Raw genomic sequence first — 23296 nt, forward strand, 5'->3', positions numbered from 1 at the left:
TGGGGGGGCGCCATTCGAAACGGGGGGGTCTGAGTGAAAAAAAAGTCAGGTATTTTTTGTAGCCCCGTGTCAGGAGAGTCTGTTTAAACAGGTATGGGCTTATTCTGCTGAAAAACCAGGGACTAGTTTGTTGACACACAAGGCAGGTCCAGATAGACTCCCACATAAAAGTCAAAGTCACGGCCACATCTTAGAAAATATGACATGACTATAATGTATTTTTTGGTTTCCAAAAGTGTCTAGAACATGCTGGCATCATTGTATTAAAAAGATTCAAAAGTGCAGTTTTCAAGGTATGGCTAGGGGGCGCTATCCTGGGAGCAGGCTACACATTAATGGCTTCATTCTGTTCAGTTTCAGGTGGCGCATTAGTGACATGAATATGAGCTCTGTAGGTTTATGCCTGTGAGCGTGAGCTTTCTTGGAAACAACGTGAAATCTACGTGTTTTTTGCCGCGGCGTTACGCGGAGACGGTGAAACTTTTTTGAGAAACGCTGGGCAAATATTGAATTTCAATATGTCTAGATGCGCTGTGCCAAATGTGATCTAAATCCGAGAAAAAACCAGGGACTAGTTCGTTAAAACGTAAAATTAGTTTAGACGATGTCCGGGTTTGAAGCCAAGATGGCCGCCTCCCTGTGCGAGTGGGCGTGGCGCTCCAAGTGAGTTTTGGGCTTGTCCTGATGTCCCCTCTCACTGTGCCGAGTGATTGGGGCGTACGCCCAAAAACGCCCCTATTTTTTTGAATTGGGGTCCGCTTCCAGAGGGCGCTGTGGAGCCATTTTGTTGTGGGCGTGTCCCATTCGTCCAATATCATAAATTTTTTCGCTGCCCCATTGCCTCCGCCAATTTTGGGGAGCTTTCACCCACGTTCAGCGGGTCAAAAACGCGATCCTTTCCGGAGAAAAAAAATAATAATAATAATAAGAAACCACCCAAAAACAATAGTCCCTTGCCAGGACTGCGTCCGGCTCGGGCCTAATAATAATAATAATAAGAAACCACCCAAAAACAATAGTCCCTTGCCAGGACTGCGTCCGGCTCGGGCCTAATAATAATAATAATAATAATAAGAAACCACCCAAAAACAATAGTCCCTTGCCAGGACTGCGTCCGGCTCGGGCCTAAATATTAGGAGAACGGAGCGAGATAGAGGCATGGTGTAATATATTTTTTTGTTTGTTATGATGAGTAGAAGACATCTGGAAAGTTTGGTGGAAATCGGACAAAATAATTTTTTCAGGGTATAGGCAGGTGGCGCTATAGTGATGAGCACCGTGAAGTAATTGATCTCTATGGAATCAGACCGTAAGTGGCCTTCTGTCAGCCAAGTATGATCCAGACTGGATAGAGCGCGTGCCTGCGAGATGGTGTCACATTTACATGACAAAACGTGTTTTTGGGGGGGCGCCATTCGAAACGGGGGGGTCTGAGTGAAAAAAAGTCAGGTATTTTTTGTAGCCCAGTGTCAGGAGAGTCTGTTTAAACAGGTATGGGCTTATTCTGCTGAAAAATCAGGGACTAGCTTGTTGACACACAAGGCAGGTCCAGATAGACTCCCACATAAAAGTCAAATTCATGCCCACATCTTAGAAAATATGACATGACTATAATGTATTTTTTGCTTTGCAAAAGTGTCTAGAACATACTGGCATCATTGTATGAAAAAGATTCAAAAGTGCAGTTTGCAAGGTATGGCTAGGGGGCGCTATACTGGGAGCAGGCTACACTTTAATGGCTTCATTCTGTTCAGTTTCAGGTGGCGCATTAGTGACATGAATATGAGCTCTGTGGGCTTATGCCTGTGAGCGTGAGCTTTCGTGGAAACAACGCGGAATCTACGTGTTTTTTGCAGCGTCGTTACGAGAAGACGGTGAAACTTTTTTGAGAAACGCTGGGCAAATATTGAATTTCAATATGTCTAGACGCGCTGTGCCAAATGTGATCTAAATCCGACGAAAAACCAGGGACTAGTTCGTTAAAACGTAAAATGAGTTTAGACGATGTCCGGGTTTGAAGCCAAGATGGCCGCCTCCCTGTGCGAGTGGGCGTGGCGCTCCAAGTGAGTTTTGGGCTTGTCCTGATGTCCCCTCTCACTGTGCCGAGTGATTCGGGCGTACGCCCAAAAACGCCCCGATTTTTTTGAATTGGGGTCCGCTTCCAGAGGGCGCTGTGGAGCCATTTTGTTGTGGGCGTGTCCCATTCGTCCAATATCATAAATTTTTCCGCCGCCTCATTGCCTCCGCCAATTTTGGGGAGCTTTCACCCACGTTTAGCGGGTCAAAAACGCGATCCTTTCCGGAGAAAAAAAATAATAATAATAATAATAATAATAATAATAATAAGAAACCACCCAAAAACAATAGTCCCTTGCCAGGACTGCGTCCGGCTCGGGCCTAATAATAATAATAATAATAATAAGAAACCACCCAAAAACAATAGTCCCTTGCCAGGACTGCGTCCGGCTCGGGCCTAAATATAAGGAGAACGGAGCGAGATAGAGGCATGGTGTAATATATTTTTTGGTTTGTTATGATGAGTAGAAGACATCTGGAAAGTTTGGTGGAAATCGGACAAAATAATTTTTTCAAGGTATAGGCAGGGGGCGCTATAGTGATGAGCACCGTGCAGTTATTGATCTCTATGGAATCAGACCGTAAGTGGACTTCTGTCAGCCAAGTATGATCCAGACTGGATAGAGCGCGTGCCTGCGAGATGGTGTCACATTTACATGACAAAACGTGTTTTTGGGGGGGCGCCATTCGAAACGGGGGGGTCTGAGTGAAAAAAAAGTCAGGTATTTTTTGTAGCCCCGTGTCAGGAGAGTCTGTTTAAGCAGGTATGGGCTTATTCTGCTGAAAAACCAGGGACTAGTTTGTTGACACACAAGGCAGGTCCAGATAGACTCCCACATAAAAGTCAAAGTCACGCCCACATCTTAGAAAATATGACATGACTATATTGTATTTTTTGGTTTGCAAAAGTGTCTAGAACATACTGGCATCATTGTATTAAAAATATTCAAAAGTGCAGTTTTCAAGGTATGGCTAGGGGGCGCTATACTTGGAGCAGGCTACACATTAATGGCTTCATTCTGTTCAGTTTCAGGTGGCGCATTAGTGACATGAATATGAGCTCTGTGGGCTTATGCCTGTGAGCCTGAGCTTTCTTGGAAACAACGCGAAATCTACGCGTTTTTTGACGCGGCGTTACGCGGAGACGGTGAAACTTTTTTGAGAAACGCTGGGCAAATATTGAATTTCAATATGTCTAGACGCGCTGTGCCAAATGTGAGCTAAATCCGATGAAAAACCAGGGACTAGTTCGTTAAAACGTAAAATGAGTTTAGACGATGTCCGGGTTTGAAGCCAAGATGGCCGCCTCCCTGTGCGAGTGGGCGTGGCGCTCCAAGTGAGTTTTGGGCTTGTCCTGATGTCCCCTCTCACTGTGGCGAGTGATTCGGGCGTACGCCCAAAAACGCCCCTATTTTTTTGAATTGGGGTCCGCTTCCAGAGGGCGCTGTGGAGCCGTTTTGTTGTGGGCGTGTCCCATTCGTCCAATATCATAAATTTTTTCGCTGCCTCATTGCCTCCGCCAATTTTGGGGAGCTTTCACCCACGTTTAGCGGGTCAAAAACGCGATCCTTTCCGGAGAAAAAAAATAATAATAATAATAATAATAATAATAATAAGAAACCACCCAAAAACAATAGTCCCTTGCCAGGACTGCGTCCGGCTCGGGCCTAATAAACTTAAAATCTGCTGTTTCAAATTATTATGCAACTCATAGTTTCAATACATTTTACAGCCTTGTTGGGACATGGCAGCCATTCATCAACCATCCACTACTCCATCCAACTGACCATCCGGGGTTGCACGGCACTCATCAGTGAACAAGAAAATGAGTCTTCATGTATTTGAATGTATGTATTAGGGGAGGCGCCTCTGGAGGGTCCTACACCTTGATGTTCGGGAGACTCCAGAGGCACCAGCAGCTTGAAATACCTGTTTGCAGCAGCTGTTCTCTTAATCTGATGCATTTGTCTGGCAGAAACCATCCTCATTGTGCCTTTATCTGCACAAACCCATGTGTGCTTTGAATCAGTCACAAATCTCTTAACAGTACGATGATTATGCTTCATCTTTCATGAAATATTGAAGGGGTTCACACCTAGTCCAAGGTATTCAACTATTTCACGCTATTCATCAACAGAGAGATCCTTTTTTTTTTTACCTTTATGACACTGATAAATCATTGCATAATATTTCGGAATAGAGAACAAAAGTGTTTTTATCATCAGTTATCCGTATTATTTCTTCTGTGTTTAATTCAACTGAATGGAATTTTAATTCACCTTTGACTTCACCCAAAGTTTGTAGATACGCTGTTTCATTCAAATAGTGGACAGTGTTCAGGCAGAATAAAAATTGGGCACTGAAAATTAGACAAACATCAATTGCTTAGTTTAGTAAATTGGTCACGTTTTTTGTGTCCAAGTTGAATCTACCTATCCAAAAATGAAAAGTCTCAGTCTTAACCTTGACAAAAAAAACAACTTTGGCAAACTTTCATTAGCTCAAACTATCACCCGTAATAAGCACCCAGCCCTTTTGCCCCCAAATGCAAGTCGGAAATGTAATTGGCTAATCTAAACATTAATAGCTTTCCAAAATGTTTGTGTAATTCATGGGAGTGAATCGCATAAATGGTGAGCGGAACATAAAACACTCAAATGCATTTGATTTTGGGCTCATTTAATGGAACTTAATGGGCTGTGCTCGCTCTTCACAAACTGTGTCAGCAGCAGAAGATTGTAATTGACCTTCACTTTGTTGCGCGGCGTGGCCCTCCATCACTTTTGGATGTGATAAAGACACACTTAATGGTGAATTTAGAAGATTGTCTCATTTTATTTCTTCATGCTAAATTAGCTGCAGATAATAAAAAGGTGATTTTTCTTTTCCTTTTTTTAATCAAATGTTGCTCATACTTAGACATGACTTTCCCAGGTTAGTCTCTTATTTTTGTATTAGTCTTCATACTAAAACATCCTTCCCATACTAACTAGGCCCTTAGCGTGCTATAAAGAAGGCTCCAGGGCTTCTGATTGGTTACCTCAGCAGAAGCGAATAATGGACCCAATGCAGAAGAGGTATTAGTTGCAAAACACTCTCTTTTAATCTAAACATACACTTTAGTCTTGCAAAAAAATCAACAAAAAAAACACACACACGCACATATCTTGAAAACTGTCTCACACAAAATTCCCAAGTGAGATGTGATGGTTTTGTTTCATTGTACATTGTAGCGCATGCCACCTCTGGTCATTTTTCTTCTTATTTGATTTAGTTTTCTGCTGCCTTTATTTTACAATAACCAAAGTTCTCGAAGGTATACAAAATATATATGTATATTATATTTTTTTCTGAGAAAATAAGTATTAGATAAAGCATTGTATCTGGGTCACAGTTGTCTTCGTTGCCCAAACCAGTGCAGTTAATCTGAATGGGCACTGGGGAGAGAAATCCAAGCAAAGAGGAGAGAAAAAAAAAAAGGTTACGGTGGATTTGGCCTCTCTCCCCTCTGCCCAGCACAGGCCGATGCCACGCTGCTTTTTATATCTCTGACTTATGTCGAGCCAATGTTCAAATAGGCCTTTCTGTGGGCGATCCCCGCTGTTCCACCACAACACAAGCATGACACGCGGCTCTGATCTGCAAAGACATCACTTTGTTTAGGTGACGGCGGCATGTCAGCTCCCGTCCCTCTCACTTTTACACCTCTGAAGAGAGAGAGACAGCAGGAGGAGAGACCAACATCCAGATAAGGAGAATGGGGAAGCTATATTGTAAAGAAATTTCAGCTGGATATTTCAAATGGTACAAAAGAAAACAAAAGATTGAATGGTGTTGTTAGAGATGCACCAATCTTTTTTGCTATACCGATACCAATACTGGGGTTTGTGTATCTGCCGATAATCCGACATATACCGATACCAAGAGACTTTCTTAAAAGAGGCTTTCTCTGAGTGAAAAATTTACACTTTTCTCCATTTTAAGGTCAATAAAGGCATAGGCTATTTTATTGTCATGATGTTACAGATCAATTATAATAAATATTGAACAAGGATCACTGGACTTTTCTTCCCTATATATCCTTTGGTGTATGACAGGCTTTAGGCTATATTAATATATACAACTCACATTAAGTGATCTGATCATTACCATCATCTATCCTAGTTTCTGACCCAGCCTTGATTGTTTTTTGCTAGCATTAGCATGCTCCCGCTAGCTTTAGCATACTGATCCTAACCGTGGCATTTTGCACGGTGATCAAAAATACATTTGCAGAGGTTAAAACTAACTCAGCGATTCTTCAGGTGCTGAGCTTTAAGATGACATGCAGCATGCCCATTCACGTTGATTTAGGTGGTAAAAGTTGTGTTTTTAAGGTGTTGAGAGCCAAAACTGGTATCGGTGCAGTATCGTATATTTGAAGCCGATACCTGATATGGTCTTTTTTTCAGTATCAGCCAGGGTTGCCAGGTCCGTGGTTAAACTGCGGAATCGGGCGGTTTTTAAAGCCATTCCGCGGGTGAAAAAAACTGTCCGCGTTTTTTTGCCTTGCTGTAATCAATGTTGAATTGATCAAAATCACTATTTCGAAGGCAAATCTAAGGCTCTATAAGCTGCTTTTTCAATAAGGGAGGGAAGTAGGGGCGGTTTCTCATCATCGTAGGAGCACATGGGCTCTGTTAACTAGTAAACAATATTGAAAATTCCAGCTGCGCCGTATGTCCGCGGGTTTTCAGATATTTTTGGGCGGGTTTGGCTGCCCAGACCTGGCAACACTGGTATCAGCTCCGATATCCGATACCAGCATTGAATCGGAGGTGTTGGTCCATCCATTCAGTGTCACTTAAAAGTAGATCTAATTGTTGTGTTGCCAAAACATATTTGCTATCATTATCAATTGTCCAGCTTTTGTTTTCCTGTGCCCCATTTTTTTTCGAGGTGTCAATTTCAGCAAAAGATTTTATGCATTTCATAAATTGAGAAGGAACTTTTGAACTTGAGCATTTACCCCTGAACCAAGGCACAATAATATCGCACATTTTACAGCACATTCAGAAGTCATGCTCTGTTTAAGGCAAGCTCTCTCTTAAGCGGTGTCCTGGGGCAGACTTCTAGAGATGTGTGTGCCAATATCAGGAGCAGAAATGTAAAAGGAGGGTCCATACACGGCAGTAGGAGCACACAGTTTCCTACTTACTCACACAGTATCAAACTTGGGACGCCTCGGGGCCACGTGCCCTTCATCAAACAAAGAAAAGTGTTGCACAAAATGACATTTATGTCTCACTCAAAACTACTTGGCAGTCAGCACTGAGCCCCCACTAGTCCGTTTGAGAAGCCACACTCATAGCGTAGCGTTCCATCAGGCAAGATTTAAGTCACAACCAAAAACATCCAATGCAAATACGAGCAGCACAGCGTTGTTATGCTTATTCCGATGATGGAACAGGTGGAGCGGCTTTGCAGTAAACCCTGGTCTGCAATTTAAAATGGAATGGCTCCATTTGATGACAAGACTGGCTGGCTCCTCATCATTAAATATATACAAAAGATATCTTTGCAACAACTTCTGCAAACTCGGCCTGAGCACTTTAGGCGTACTGACAGACGGAACGGAAGGAGGTAAGAAATATGTAAAAAAGGGAGTACGGCGATGGCAAAGAACTCGCCGAGGCAAGCCGGAGATTTAATTGGCTGTTTGTTTTTTCATCAGTCCCAGAAGAGACAATATTTATGAGCTTGATCTTTGGGTTGCCGTGAAAATAACAAGGGAGCCTCCTGCGATGCGACACGGGATGTATAGAGGTTTCTCTGTGACATTTGGTGTGAGCTGAGGTATGTATAGTTTCCTGGAATTTGCTCTGACTTTGAGCTTGTTTTATGAAAATTCTTCAAACGGTATTGACATTTACCAGAATGCAAAGGTTTCTTTGAAGAAAAAACTGCTTTCTGTGTGTTTTGGGAAATATTTCTTTCCATATAATATTGATGTTTTTCTTTCTGCCTAAAGGCAACAATCTTCAAAACATACAATAGAAAAATCAGCTAAAATATCTAAAAAAAAAAGAGGATTTCATTGACAGCATTAAGGTGGAAGAGGCTGCCACCACTCACAACATCTAAAAGAAACCAGTAAGTCTATCTACACCTGTTTGTGTAGTACTTGGAAGGTCAAATATTTCATGAGGTGGTGCTTAGTGGGAAAAGTTTGAGAAAACCAATGCAGTATACCCAGATAGATCAGACGCACTACTGACTATTCTGGAAGTGCTTCTTTGCTCTCTTCATTTGCATTCATTTCACTGTATAATGGACCGCGAGGCAGGTTGATACAGAGGGGGGGGGGGGGGGGGGGGGGAACAAAAAACTCTTTAACCAAACCATCCACTTGGATAAGATTAAGATATCCTACATAATAGAAAACCCAGACAGATAAGCAATGATATGGAATTATTGATGAGCTTAAGCAGTGTTGATGCTCATGTTTGGCTAACCTGACCTTGGGGGTTAATCAGAATTTGAGAGACGGCACTGTGCCTGCGAGGGCCCGCTGCCTGGATCTTAATGTTTTCAAATGATTCATTCGTGGACGCGCACTGTCTTTGCTGAAATACATCCAAGGCTGTCTTATTATCATGGTTATGTGCATCGCGCTTCTGTCTACGGTGATGGAGAAGAGCCATAACGTCTTTTGGGCTGGGTGTAATTAAAATGTAAAGGCAGCGTTTTGGAAAGAGAACATTCACTCGCCGGGTAATCGTATTTTACATCAATAAAACTTTAGTATGAAAGATGAGGTAGTGTGAGGTACATGATCGGGATGTGGGAGATGAGCAGAAAAGATGAGGTAAGAGCATCGAATAGAAAGAGTTTTAGCTTTCTGCTTGATCCCCCTTAGTTTAGTGAATGAAATGCTGAAAAACTGATTTAACACAATGTTCGATTGAGGCATTATTTTTTATTCATCCTTCGGCCGTGTCCATATCAAGTCAAGCTGAGCAAAGATATTTTATTAATCCAGTGTATCGTCCATACAAGCCCGGCGTTTTGGGGGTCTGCAAACAAACGTTCAAGAACAACAAAGTCCCAGAGTGGAAAGATCTCAAAACGCTGTTTACGTGGCGCCGTTGTTACAACTTTTACTAAAAGAACGACATCACAGCGCCAGAGTGGTGTCTGTTATCCATGATCTCTTTGTGTGGATATAGCCTTAGTTTACTATTTGCAAACTTTCCGCATATTCGCAGAGTGTCTAGATACTAGCATTGATTCATATGTGGATATCTTTATTTATTTCACAAGACTGCCAATGCCCAAGCCCTGCTACTCACCTCGCTGAACAAGACATAAAAAGTTGATGAGTTACAAGATACTGGGATTATTCCATATTATTTGCAAACTTTTACCCCCCTTACTTACTTACTGAACAGAATCAAATCATGATGCGAAGCAAAAACCAAATATCACACTCCCACGTCTCCACCTCCTCAGACATGTGCACTTTCAAACTCCCACCAACTTCGTCACGCACTGCACCTCTCCTCTCTCTCGGCAGCTTTCTGATTCGACAAAAGCGCTTGACCTCCGGAGCGCCGTGGAAACAAGTGCGGAGAAGGCTTTGCTCATAAATCGAGATCTAAATGTCTGAAGATGCAGAGATTCGGCTCTGCATTGAGAACACGTCAGAGAGGAGCTGGCTGCAACAACAGGGAAATTAGCATAGACGAGTGCCTCTGAAGCAGCTGCTGTTCACACAGTACGGCAGAAGGGCTTTAATGGTGGTTTTAAGGAGGAGCATAGTTAATCTGGCGTGCCTCCTCTCGACCTAGGCATAAAAGCCTTGTCCGGGAGGCAACTTCACCTAAGTTTCCTCTTCCCACGCAGCGCAACCTTTCGAGTACAACACAGTCCAGCCGCACTGCCTCTATACCGTCAGGGCAGCACCGCAGGCTCAAGTCTGGCTTTAGCTCCCACTTTATAACTGTCTCACAAAAGTTGAATTCTGGTGGCTTGTGGGAGTAAAGAAATATGGTGAATAAAGAAATAAATAAGCAGCTCGGAGCTCCCAGCGACAGGAGCTGAGGAACACATAATGAGTCCTCTCGGTTTGAAAGGCTCTTTTGTGGTGGACTTGTTGTTTGTCGCAAATGTAACAGCTGCTAAAAGGCTTATGTTTAATAATAGGTAAGTGTAGAAAATGGGAATTTGGCAGGTCCAGTGTTTCTGCTGTCAGAATCAGGGATTTAGAAAAATACACACAGTGATCCAGGAACAGCCAAGATCTTTGCTAAACATATTTTGAATACCATACTTTCTGAACATGTGTTTGATTTATTGCCCTCTAACTGAAAAGCCCTGTACGTACATCTGAAGACATATTGAGCTACAAGCCTGCAACATATTGGTGATGTGTAACCGGGTCAATGTGGGTAAATGTTTAGGGTAGTCGTTTGTCCAACTGGGGTGCTGCAGTGAACGCACCATCCAAGGTGCATTTCCCCTAATACCATTTCCTTCTGCTAAGGTGTTTAGGAGTTGTCTGCTACTGGCCTCTCCTGTAAAGGCGCCAGAAGCCCCGGTTTGGCCATAGTCGGGTGTACATAAGGTAAATAAAGTTCAGATTTGTTTATTCTTCGCTTCCTAACGCACGGTGAACTAACATGCATATGGTTGCTTCAACAGTTGGCCTCTGTTGCCCGATTTATGACTCTCAATTGAGCTCTAGCTTTTTTTTTAGTGCGAGTGCCTTTTTTGTGTGTGTACTGGGTGGGGTTAGTCGGGTTACGGATGGGTCGCAGAAACATCTTAATAAAGTTGCCTTAGAGTTTAACCACAGCCCTGCCCCTTAATATTGAAATGCATTTTTGCAAATAGCCATTAGCACTTAGAAACCAAGCACTTTAGGCTGTGAATGTGGATTTAGTTTATCATTTTGTTTTTTGGTTTGGGTTGTTTATTAATCTGTTTGCAGTTTTGTTTTGTATACAATTTTTCTTATTTTTGTTAAACTAGTCCATGTTTACTTTCTGGAGTGAGGGTGTTTTTGGGTGCGTGAAAATATATTTTAAAGAAACTATTTTTATGAACTGTAAAATAAAAATAAAAATGTTTGTACTATTTCTGACTTTGCTCCTTTTTGTAGCCAGACCTACCTGCCTATTTTCATAGGGAAACCCTCTGCTAACTTAATATACCAACATAGTGCAGACCAGGAGGCTTTTTGCCCCGCCCTTGTCGATCGCACGTTTAAAGTGGGGGTATTATGCTTTTTTCAATCACATAGCACCAGTCTATATCACACTACAATGATGACCAAACCTTCTGTTGGTCTGTGAATGCAGTAAATTAGAATAACTGCCTTGTATAAAATTGCTCTCTCAAAATGGCTGTAGTAAATGTCTTGAAATAGGCCTCTGTCTCTTTAAGAACCTCTGACCCTTTCCGACACGCCCCCTCCACACGCTGTCTGTGGCATCAGTGGGGAGGGGGTTCTGCTGAGGAGCAGTGGTTGGTTACTCGGCTGGTGACGAAAGCTCGGAGGCGTCTCCAGGAGGTGGAGGCGTTCCTAGGAGGACTCAGGCAAACCTATCCCTAAAATGGCTGCCATCAGAGTTTTTACAGATTACTCAAAAATACGTGAATGTGCCAAAGCAACACTTCAGGCATGTTTTTAATGAGGGAATGACATAATAACATGTTGTAAAGCTTGAAAAAGTCGATTTTGCATAATACCCCCCCTTTAAGAGGTCACACCTGTTTAAAAATAGACGACAAATGATTAACACAGAGAGTGTTAGTGAAAATTTGGAAACATACATGCAGTACATTATTGACATCAGAGGGGGCTTGTTCCATGTATCATGCTGAGAGCCCCCTTGTCATCTAAAAGCACGTTGGCCATGTTAAAGGATCATAGTCCAGAGATCAACAGTGAGCCTGCGTCAGTCACACAGAGCTGCAGGGAAACCGCGTGCTGTCCTGCTTCAGTCAAACCTGATCACACAGACCAGTAGCCCACTGCAGCCTGCTGGGGCCCTGACCGGGGCCCAAAGAGAGGGCGACCAGACCATTGCAGAAAGAGAGATTCGCATTGAGGTCTCTTTGTACTGTGCCTTGCTAAGCTGCTTTGGTCTGCAGCTTTGCACTTTTTCAAAGTACCAGCTTGCACCATCAATGCTAAGCTCGCCACTGTGGGAGCAGCAGGCATCCGAGGGATATCATGGACACACAGATGGACAGACAGATACTACAGGCAAAGGTATGAAGTAAGAGAGAATGGAGATCACAGGCCCCTCTATTAGCCAAAGGCACTTGTGTGTCTCTCAGTTCCACGCCAACACAGAATATAGAATACAGACGTGCTCGTCATCCTAGAAAGCCCTTTGGCTAAATCTCCCCAGTGTTCATAATTTGATTTGAACTGCGTGCTTCAGCATTCACTGTGCATATGAGTAGAGGAGGGAGGCAACTTACTCCTCTGCTCCTCTATGTCTTCTGCCCGGGTTACGTCAAACTTTGCTCTCTCAAGATGCTAATGAGATTGAATAAACAGCCTGATGCTTATTTTAGCGTATTGCTCACTATTCTTTTTCAGAGGACAAGGAATTATATTCAGGTCAACTGGGCACAGGCATCTACCATTTATTCTATTCACTGAAGGGTACAGTTATAATGTCAAGTAAAAGTACTCCTAAAATATGTCTTAGAGCCACCCCAATGTGTTGAACGACAACCACTCCTCGGCCCTAGCATCCCCCATAATGAAAGCATTTGAGAAAACTATTTGAGCATCTATTTTGAGTAAGCCTGGCACGCAGGACCTTGGCACTCCCGTTGTTTGCTTGCCGCGATAAGAAGCGGTTGTCAGGATTGGACTTAAAACCTTCAGAGCAAACATCCGCGGGCACTCTGTTAACACACTCTTTATTATTAACTTCTGACCTCGCAGCTTGACAAAGAAAACTTTTGCTTCCTCGTCACATGAGTACACATAAACTCACTTTGTTACAGCAGAGATTGTAACCGCCAGCGATGTGTGGGTAGAAATAGAAGAAGAGTCTGGCATTGTGTCATCAAAACCACGAGGATTTCTTCGGCACTTTCAATGATAAAAAACTAATGGAGACATGTTGCTAAGGTTTGCTTTTACCCCCTATAATAGTGGATTCTTATGGTAACGTTCCATTTATAACATTCCCCTCCAAACTTTAAAGTCTAAAGCAGTGGTTTAAGTTCGGGAAAGTACAACTGTTAAGAGAAAGAATATGGTAATAGTTGTTTCTTGCAGTCATAGATAAATTATAGAAGAATAGCGGCTCGATCCCTTAAGTGACGCCAGAGAAACTAATGAGGACATTTGCCATTACGACTGCATAAACTAATAAGATAATTTGAGAGCACATTAGCACAAGCCACATAAATTCAAATTAGAAGTATTTTTTTCTGATTACTAACACGCACCTGTGAATCTGTCACGCTCTCTTGTCAGCAGGTGTAGAGTTGCACTGGTAACTGCAGAGAAGCCAATTAAAACAACATTTTTTATCCTTCTACAAAATAGTACAAGATCTGCCAGAAACACTTTAATTCCAAATTTTAGAATTTTTTTTTTTTTTTTGCGCCTGATTAAATGATAAATCTTACAGAATGCTGCTTTACATAGCCAAAGCATTAAGGGCACGTGCCAAAAGGTTACGGTACAACTAAAACCCCTCTAAGTCTTCTGCATAACCTGGCATACACATCTCTATAGATTAAAGCAAAGCGCAATGACTGTATCACAGAAAAATTGAGATTGTTCCAATGCATGATTCTGTGAGAAAAGTCTGTATTGTTGATTTGATGGGGGCAATATGCTGTAAGTTATTGAACACACATGAGACATGTTTGTTTCAGCTCTGTCATATAGTCGCATCGGTCATATAGATGTATATTCTATCATAGTAAAAAGTTCAATCGGTCATCTGGTTGTTTTCGTGTTGAAGTAAGTCCCACAATTTCAGGAAATAAATACAGTATATGTTGCCCAAAATCTATTTATAACAGTATGCAGTTTCCAATCATTATGTGTCATGAACCAAACCAAGCAAATGGTGTCATTACTGTGTTTTTAAGCTGTTTTTTATTCCCCTGGAGAGCAATAAAAAGTCAGAGACTGAGTATCTATCTCGTCTATTTTTAACCTATGCAAAACAGAATGTATTATGTAATGCGATGCAATGGCCAAATAGTCTGCATTGCACTTTATTCCTTCTTTTTGGTGTCGTGTTGTGTGTGTCAGAGGGTTTTCAAAGCAGCTAAGTAGATTACAGAGGATGCCGTCTTGGCCTTGTAGACTAAAGCAGAGCGTAAAAAAGGCAGAGGCTGCCAGACAAAGACGATGCTATCCAAATGATACCACAGCACCACGGGATATGACAGATTGCTATCACAGCACAACAACAGCCATATACAATTGACGGTGATGTGTTTGGCATAGCAAGCCTCTTTATGCTGTTAAATCAGTGTTTAAGATTAAATTTGTCCAAAATGAAATGCAGACGGCTGCTCAGAAGCTCACAAGTGGTATTGATCGTGTTAAGTGACTTCTGGCTGTTTGCTGAACATTTTCATTCCTGATTCTGTAATTACCAACTACTACATAAAATGACCAGATTATTTTAAGCATCTACATTTTTAGTCTTTACAGGAGTAATTACAGAATTGCTTTATTGACATTGGTAGACAGAATGCATCTAGATTCTGGCTAAATACAAATTCGACTCTCACGTCGGGCAGGGCTCTTCTGTGTGGAGTGTGTATGTTCTCCCCATGCCTGCCACTATAGATATATACAATAGGTTCCTCTGTGGGCCAGGACTCTGCTGAAAAAGAGATTCTTCATCTCAGTGGGACTTTCTTGGTTGAATAAAGGTCAAATTAAACATAAAATAAAATGAATGGTGTTCACAGTTAACTGCAGTATAATGTCTGTGTTAATGTCATCTGTCCAGGAACATGCTATGAGCTTACAAATTTAGATCCAATGACCTTCCCGACTCTTTCTATTCAAGACGATAGAACATATTTCTATCTAGAAATATATTTGGTTTATATGCTCTGCCATCATTGAGTGACACTGAGAAATAAATAAAATAACGTCTCTATGCAATTTAAAGCCCCCTGAAAGGAGAAAAAATAGATAGATGGAAGTCTTTACAACCATGTTTTGCCAAAGAAAAGATCAATCAATTAGTGTGACATCATAATTAATGGCGAGCACATCGGGGTCGTCATAAATCCAATAAAGTACTAAAGCTTTTAAATCGTCCTTAAAACGTCAGACTCGGAGAGATTTCAACCTTGACCTTTCCGCACCACCGTCCCTGCGAGCACTCTACTCATGCGATTTATCCGGCTTGTGCCCGTGGGCCGGTCAAAAAAGAAGGCAACAAAGAAAGAAACAGCACTTCCCTTAAAAAATCGCTGGCCGATAATGTGGTGTGGAGGACGAGATACTCACTGCGAGCTGGTGTCTTTTATTAGCACCTCCTGTGGGCACAGTTTACAAACCGCCCAAGTCTTTGCAGTGTAATGGACTTGTACTGAACAAATGGGACAGGGAAATGGTTGTGCAAATGACACGGCAAACACTTAATGGATTATGAATTGTTATTTACTTTGGGAAGAAGGAAGTAACAAAAAGTCTATAGTGTAAACAAAAGCTAATGTAACCTCAAACCTAATGGATGATGAAGGATTTCCAATACAGGCAGCTGGTGTGAAGGTCAATAGGAGTGCAAAGCCTTTTGATGGATTATAGAATTTTACTGTAGAAGTTTTGAAAATATGTATCAATTTCAACAGCAGTATATGTAAAAGTACACATTTGTGAAGAAATACATTTGTGCACAGTCCAAACTTCTTTCCCCCCATATCCATATGTAAAGATTAGACATTATTTCCACATTCAGCTCTTGAAAGTATCACCGGAAGACGTCCTTTTGACACGGGCCGCTGAATAATGCCTTTAAACGCAGCTGTTACATTAGATACAAGCAAATATATGACAACCGGGGCACGCTGTCGCTGTAAAACATGCCAGTTACGCAGGTAATTTAAGCCCCTTTATCTCTCGGTTAGAAAATATGCGCACAAATCAGCCAGCGAGTTTATAGTGAGTGGAAAATGGGAAGTGTAATGGAATCTGGTGGTTACTGTCGCATGTGCGCTGGGTTTAATGAAAAGCACTTGACTGATGTGTTTCCTCTGCATTTGTGAGTCATTATTTGTTGCACCTTGAACTGTCAGTGTTGTAAATCTGAGGTGTCTCATTCTCCAAGGCTCTTGTTGAAGGAGCACAGATGAAAAGAGGTCAAACTTGCAGAGCTCATGGGACTTCACGCGGAACTCTTGTCTCATAATGTCTCTTTGGGGACTAAATACAAGAGCTGCAGAATTGCTATGCTAATGAGAAATTATATCTTCAACTGCTTCAAAGTGTGTCCTTCAGAAAGATCTCTTTGCTCCAGATTGCAATCACAGGCACTCATCAAACCGATCGTGTGCGGTGCCTCGAGCTACCGGCCATTGCTTATGACCATGGATGGACGAACAGACTTTAACTTTCAAGTCTGTTTTTCATATTAAAAGAATACCAATGCTTTGTGTCTCTATCCCCCCCCCCCCCCCCCCCCCCCCACACACACACACACACACACACACACACACACATACACACACAATGTTTTTTATCCTTGCCTTTGCCGTCACAGAATGCAAATAAGTGACTGTTGAGACCGGTTTGTTTGTGCCGGTAAGTGAAGGACAGCATCTGCAAAACAGGGCTATTGTAATCTTAGTGACTCCTTTGAAAAGGAGGTGGCTTTGAGAAACTCAGTATTCACAGAACGACACTATTTTTTGTCAACTATGAAATCCAGTGCGTTCGATTGTAGTGCCTATCAGCAGTTGAAATCACAATTAAATGTGGCTGTGACCTGCATCTTACGTTTTGTTTCCCTTTCTTAAATCAGTACCAAGTAACTTTTTTACCTTAATAAATCCTTTCCGTAGTCCCTCTGGGGGTAATACAAGTGTTGATGTGATGATTGGGGGGTCTTTCATCTCCCCCTGGTGTCTCTGGCAAGAAAACCACCATTGCAACTTTCCCTGCTCCGGGTCGGAGGCGCAATACACAAGAAGCAAACAGGCTAATGGGAAAAGCTAGCTGCGGACTAGCCCCACTTAAACAGTATTTACAGCCAAGTTTGAGTGAATAAAATTATCTCCATTGTGTAATTAGATGTACAATATCCCTCTCTCCCTTTGTCTTTTCTGTCAGCGTAGTATTTACTCTCACGGACAATTAATGAGTTAAAAACCCCAACATGCTACGACACCTGCAGTGGCGCTTATGGCCTCTAGGGGCATGAGCTACTTAGTACTGCTTTATGGATTTATAAGGTTCAGAATGGACCTACCTCACTGGGGGAAAACTTGACTTTGAGGGACTCTTCAAGTGCAGTAAAAAAAAAAAAAAACACAGAGGGAGGCACATGCAAACGCCGCACAGTAAGGCCCTTACGGCATGGGGATCGAACCCAGACCCCTCTAGCTGTGAAGTACGAGCACTAACCGCTACACCACCACCCTCCAGATATACAATTTTGCCAACCCCTGCTCTACATTAAAAACAGTTTTTTTTATAAAACCATTTGGACATCTGTCTTATATCTATTGTAAGTACCAGTATTGTAGCTGTGCTCTGTTTCTGGGTTCCAGACCATAATAGCTGTCTGTGATGGAGATGGAACAAAATGTGCAAAGCGTTTGAGACATTGATTGGCAGAGCGACGCTCACCTTGCTCTCTCACCCAGCATGATTAAGGCATGATTTATGTGAATGGCACTGCGCCTGGTGAACCACACACCTCCACACAATCCATCCTGACAGTCACATTTATGCCTAATTTGATTGTTTCCTGTTGTCAATAGCAACCGCCAAAAACAATGTGATCGGTGCCCATCAGAGTTGGTCTGAAATGCCGTTCCTCTCGGAGTAATTAATTTATTGTCAAAGTGACGTTTTGACTCCTCGCTCCACCAAACTGCGCACTAATGGAACTTTACGGACCAGGGAATAAAATTTGGATTTGACTGCATTTTGCTTGATTCCCTTTTACCAAGACAAAGCACAGTTATGAGATTATGTGTGACTGAGAGAGGGCCATAAATGAGGCCATGGTTGCTGACTGTGAAACCAAGTCAACCCCAAATGACTTCCTCGGGCCTTTGTTCTTGTGGGAATTGCAGTCGCAGTAATTTGAAATAAAAGCGCTTCAGAAGAGGAAATTACAGCCCTCGACCAAATCTGTATGTTGGAGTGTTAATTGTCTCGCCTAACAACATCTGTGATAAAAAAAAAAAAAAAAAGGGCTTGATTTGGGCAGGATTAGCACGCTTGTTCCCAGTCGCAAAGCCACCCCTCTTATTAAATGGGAATTGGCTATTGTGGCAGCGTTCCCAGCCTCTTTGGAAAACATGACAGTTTTGCCTAGGCACCCGGCCAGCAGAGTAATATCGGCAAGTGTGAGGACAGAGCGGGGCATGTCTAACCTGTAACTTTCTATTTAATTAAATCACAAGCCCAGGTTCCATCAGACAAACTAGTGTTTATGAGTTGTCCTTTGCTTGTTCCACCGTTTAATGGAGGGGATAAGTCTGAAATACATTGTGGTTGCCAAGCTATTCCTCCAACGAAGAACAAATGAATATGTTGTGATGTCAAAGCAAGCAGTCATTTGGAAACGCACCGAGACTCAAATGTTTAATACCACCACTTTTGGCTCCGCTAAAGTCCTCCTTTGCAGAGGATTCCAAACGCTATGGATTGTGAATACTGTAAGATCCAGTTTTGGAGATTCTCTGACCCAGCTGTCAGTTCCTCATTTGTGTCTATTTTCATGCTTCCAAAACACAAAGGGGGGCATTGGAAAGCAGTACCCACTAACAAGAGGAAATGAAAAGGAGAAAATGTTTTAGTTGTTCCACACAGACGTCACTAGAAATTAGGGTTGCTCAACTCGTTGGATGGAACCCAAATGGGGGTCACAGAACTCAGTCCTATCAGGATAAATGAAGTGACAAAACATATGGAATGTCAAGGATTTACAGTCTTTAAAAGCAACTGGTGGCAATGGGGATAATAGGCTAAATAAATGCTTGGATTATTAATGATGTTAAAGTGTTCCATAATAAAAATCTTGTGATTTGGCAAAAATGCTTTTAAAATGAGAGAAAATAATTGTATCTATTTTCAACCTTGCTTGTAAGGATCCTCTTCCCTTATTCTGTCAATCCTAAGTTTATTGACTTACCCTTGAGAAGGAACATTGTATCGCATAGATCTTTGCTCTGAAGGCTGGGTGTCAGCAGCACTGGGCAGAGATGTTGACGCTGTGCGATAAGTGTCGAGAGCTACACCTGTCCAGAATTGAAAGTGGGAGTGAGGTTTTGTTCTGTGAGACTTCTCTGATTCGCAGCGGTGAGAAAGCCGAGCTGAACTTAAAGAGAGCTGCGGATTCTTCTTTTGCATAATATTCTAAAAAACAATGAGGTCATTGTTTAAACATTTGCCAATTCTGTGCTCAAAACTGTACTTCTTCTACTGATTTTCATTCCAACAAAACTACTGACATACCGAGCAATTTGGGTGAATTTCCATGCCATTCATTTGAGTATGTAATTGCCCTTAGCCATGTTAGCCTGCAAAGTTACTCCATCTCTCCAAGGATGATCACAGGCACATACAAAGGCCCTGAGTGACCCTGGAAACAAATGTATAAAACGTCACAAAATTGTATAAACACAGCACTACACCAATTCTAGCTATTTTTGTGCAAAGAGTGCTATCTCATAACAGCAAAATGTATTACGATCAGAGACGTAATCCACCTGTGAAGCTCGTTGGCCCGGCTGGCATATTCCCTGTTGGCCTCATTAGCATTAAATCCCACCCCGGGAAGAACACAGCAGATCTAATAGATATTTTATGATAGCCGTCATTACAAATGCCTATCAGAATTATTTAAATGGTAACTGCTGGGGTCCATAACTTCACATTGGCCGACTGCTGAAGTACATGCCGGTAAAAAAAAGAAAAAAAAAAGTTATTTCCCGAGGGAATGAAAACACTGTACAAGAAGAGTGCTTTATGAAAAGTCATCAACAAAAAAAGGTTATAGATCTAACCATTTTTAGCACTACGGCTACATTAATTTGAATATGATCATGTGGTTCAATAAATACAATAGCGTCTAGAAAAGTAATTGTCACTTCTACTTTAACCATTACACTCTGAGCAACTACTATAACTTACAACTGCTTGCACTTCAATATCCGCAGAATTTGGTGCTGTAAGTGCACATCTAAAGTAATCCATGTGTGACCACAATACTAGAAGTCACACAACTTAAAAACCCTCAATCTACTTAATGTATGGACTTATTTGTCCACTTCCTGCCTGTCGAAAGTGAATGAATAAGTCGAAAGACCGTCATATGCAGAAATGCAATGTGCGTGTTTACTATCTTGCTTTTAAGACGAAGTTCTGTTTTGCCCAGGGAATCCGTTGACCCTGACCAAATAGGCTCAGAGTGCTCGAGGGGGCTGAGGGGTGTGCAGGGATTTGACTGGGGGATTTCATGGCCCAATGGGGATGGGTCCATAAGCCCATACACATGCATTCGGAAAAAGGCGCACAGTGTGATTATTTCATTTTTCCCGGGGACTCAACCAGGACAAGGTGAAGATGAAAAGAGACTGACTTCCTCGGCAGCAGCAGGAGCGGCAGTCGAGAGTGGGTCATTCTGTGGTCAAGCTTTGAGTGTGTCGTGGAGGTGAGGAGAAGCGGGTAAGGTAATGCTAAAGTAAAACAGTCACTGCACCATTGTTCCACTTCTAGACAATATGAAGAATCTCACTGCCATGGATGGGGTTTGTTGGCTAGATTTTTGACATTTTGGCACTTTTTTTTTGGAGAGAGGAGTAAAATTGCTTCTCCTTGCTCAAACTAGAAGGATTGTAACTCCTTCTAGTTTTGATACAGGGATTACATATTCTCCGATTGTTAGAAAACATAGATATGATGACATTAACCTTTCCATGTTTCTATCATTGTGGAGTGCAAAAGAAGCTATCCATTCCCCCCCTGTTTCGCGGGTTTCCGGACGAGTCTTATAAGAGCTCGCCATTGTGGCTCACTCCTCGGAATTTTCTGGATTTCTCCACACAGCCCTCTCCACAAACGGTGACCCAGATAGCAGGGAACTCACATTATTATGCATGACAAATGACGTTCCTGCACTTCCTCTCGCAACAGTTGGCTTTTTCCACCGCTCTCTGTTTATCACGGCCTTGCAGCTTGAGGTGTCGCGCATTAGAAATCTTTGCTCCCCAGTCGACGCCCCATAAGTAAGACAGAGCATCGGTGGGGGAGCGGCCAGTTGGAAGCATATCATGGCATCTTTATTCATAATCAGACCAGAGCGCACTTCCATTGATATTATTCCTGCAGATCCTATCCCCCAGCGTGAACCAAACCCTGAGAACAGCTGAAGGCATTTGCTTTTCTAATTAGGGCCGTGATAAGCAAGACACCTCTGAAATGACTGTAGCTATTCTATAGTTCTACCACTAGCACCACCCGGACTGTTCAGCTCGATGAGCAAAACGTCGAAGTCCAAGAGGTTAAGGGGGAAGTTGTGCTTTTGAACACAGACACAATTCAGTCTTTATTGTAGAACTGTTTTTTATTGTTATCGTTGTAGCTGGGGCTGCACGTCAAGAAGAGAGATGCCCATGGTCTTGTGCCAGGATCATGGTCTTGGAAGCTGGAAGAATAACCTATTGTGCATAGATATAAAGTACCTGAGGGAAACCCACTCAGGCACAGTGAGAACAACGCCATACTTTAAAGCATATAGGATCTCAACAGATAAGCAAAGTTTCCTTCCTCCTCATTGATATGTATCCATCCAAAAAGATCCATCAGTGCAAAAATGACGTCTAATTCCCCTGAGTTTGGAGCGAAGCCCATTGCGTTTCCTTCGTAATTGGGTGCCTGATAAGTGCAAGTGGGCCAAAGTGCACAGTAGTGAGGAACAAGCCCGTATCAGGGTATCTCCGGACCGCACAGGCACAATGGCTATGGTTTAACAACCATTCACAGCCACAATCACCGCACACTCAAGACGCCAATATAAGACACTGTGCATTTAGTCCTAAAATCGACCAAAACTCGCTATTCAGCTTTTGAACGGTGACACAGGCAGGAGAGAAGCGAGGGGAATAAGTGGGGTAGGCAGTCGGCTCCTCCTCAGTGATTCCACAATGTTGCTTTTTAGAGACGAGACAGAAGGGAAGAGCCGAGTGATTCTTGACAATTTAACAAAGACCAAGCCATGTAATTAAGCAATGAAATAAAATAAAATAAAACCTGCATACTGTATGTGGTTACAGTCAGTGCACTGTAAGCTGAAACTATATCCAAAACGTTCTTTAAATCTAACTAATACTAACAGATTTACTACAACTGCCACAGCTGCTGCTTTACTTAAACTTACTCTTCTGACACTACTATATGCTCCTGTTATTACTGCCCAAAAGTGGTATCTCTCGGTATTTCATGAACTTACAAACTGTGTTTCCCAAATTGTACTCCCAAAACACATTTGTTGTCCAAAAACATTCTTTATCAAATCAGTGGTTTTAATAGATTCCATTTTGCTAATCAAACACTAAACATCTCAGTGTGTCAATTATTCATTCTCCTACCCACAGCTGTTTTCACACAGAATGGTGCAAATTGAGTTTTTTGGTGCATTCATTTACAAACATTTACTCATTTGCAGCAGTGCAAGATCCTCTTTAAAATGGCAAACCCGCCTTTGAAGATGAGCTGGTTCCACGTGAAAAAAGAGGCACTTGCAATTTACATGGTGGTAATTCACGGGAACAGAGGGGATTTCAGCACCATGGACAGCGAATATCCGATTCTTTAGAACACAATGCTTCTTGGAATCTCCTTTTGCTTAAATTTCACAAAATGTGTTGATTATCGCTGTATTATGTTCATACGTGAAAAAGATGCACTTGCAGTTGACATGGCAGTAATTCACAGAAACAGAAAGGTGATTTCCAGGATTTCAGCACCATGGACAGCCAATATCAGACCCTTTTT

At 42.2% G+C, this 23296-nt stretch overlaps 1 protein-coding gene across 1 annotated transcript in view; it reads right to left on the bottom strand.

Moving 5' to 3' along the window:
• alk (ALK receptor tyrosine kinase) overlaps nucleotides 1–23296 on the bottom strand; it is a 423524-nt gene that overhangs the window by 344370 nt on the left and 55858 nt on the right. The gene's annotated exons all lie outside the window — the stretch shown is intronic.

The sequence above is a fragment of the Gobius niger genome, assembly GCF_951799975.1.
Source record: "Gobius niger genome assembly, chromosome: 16".
Lineage (NCBI taxonomy): Eukaryota > Metazoa > Chordata > Actinopteri > Gobiiformes > Gobiidae > Gobius > Gobius niger.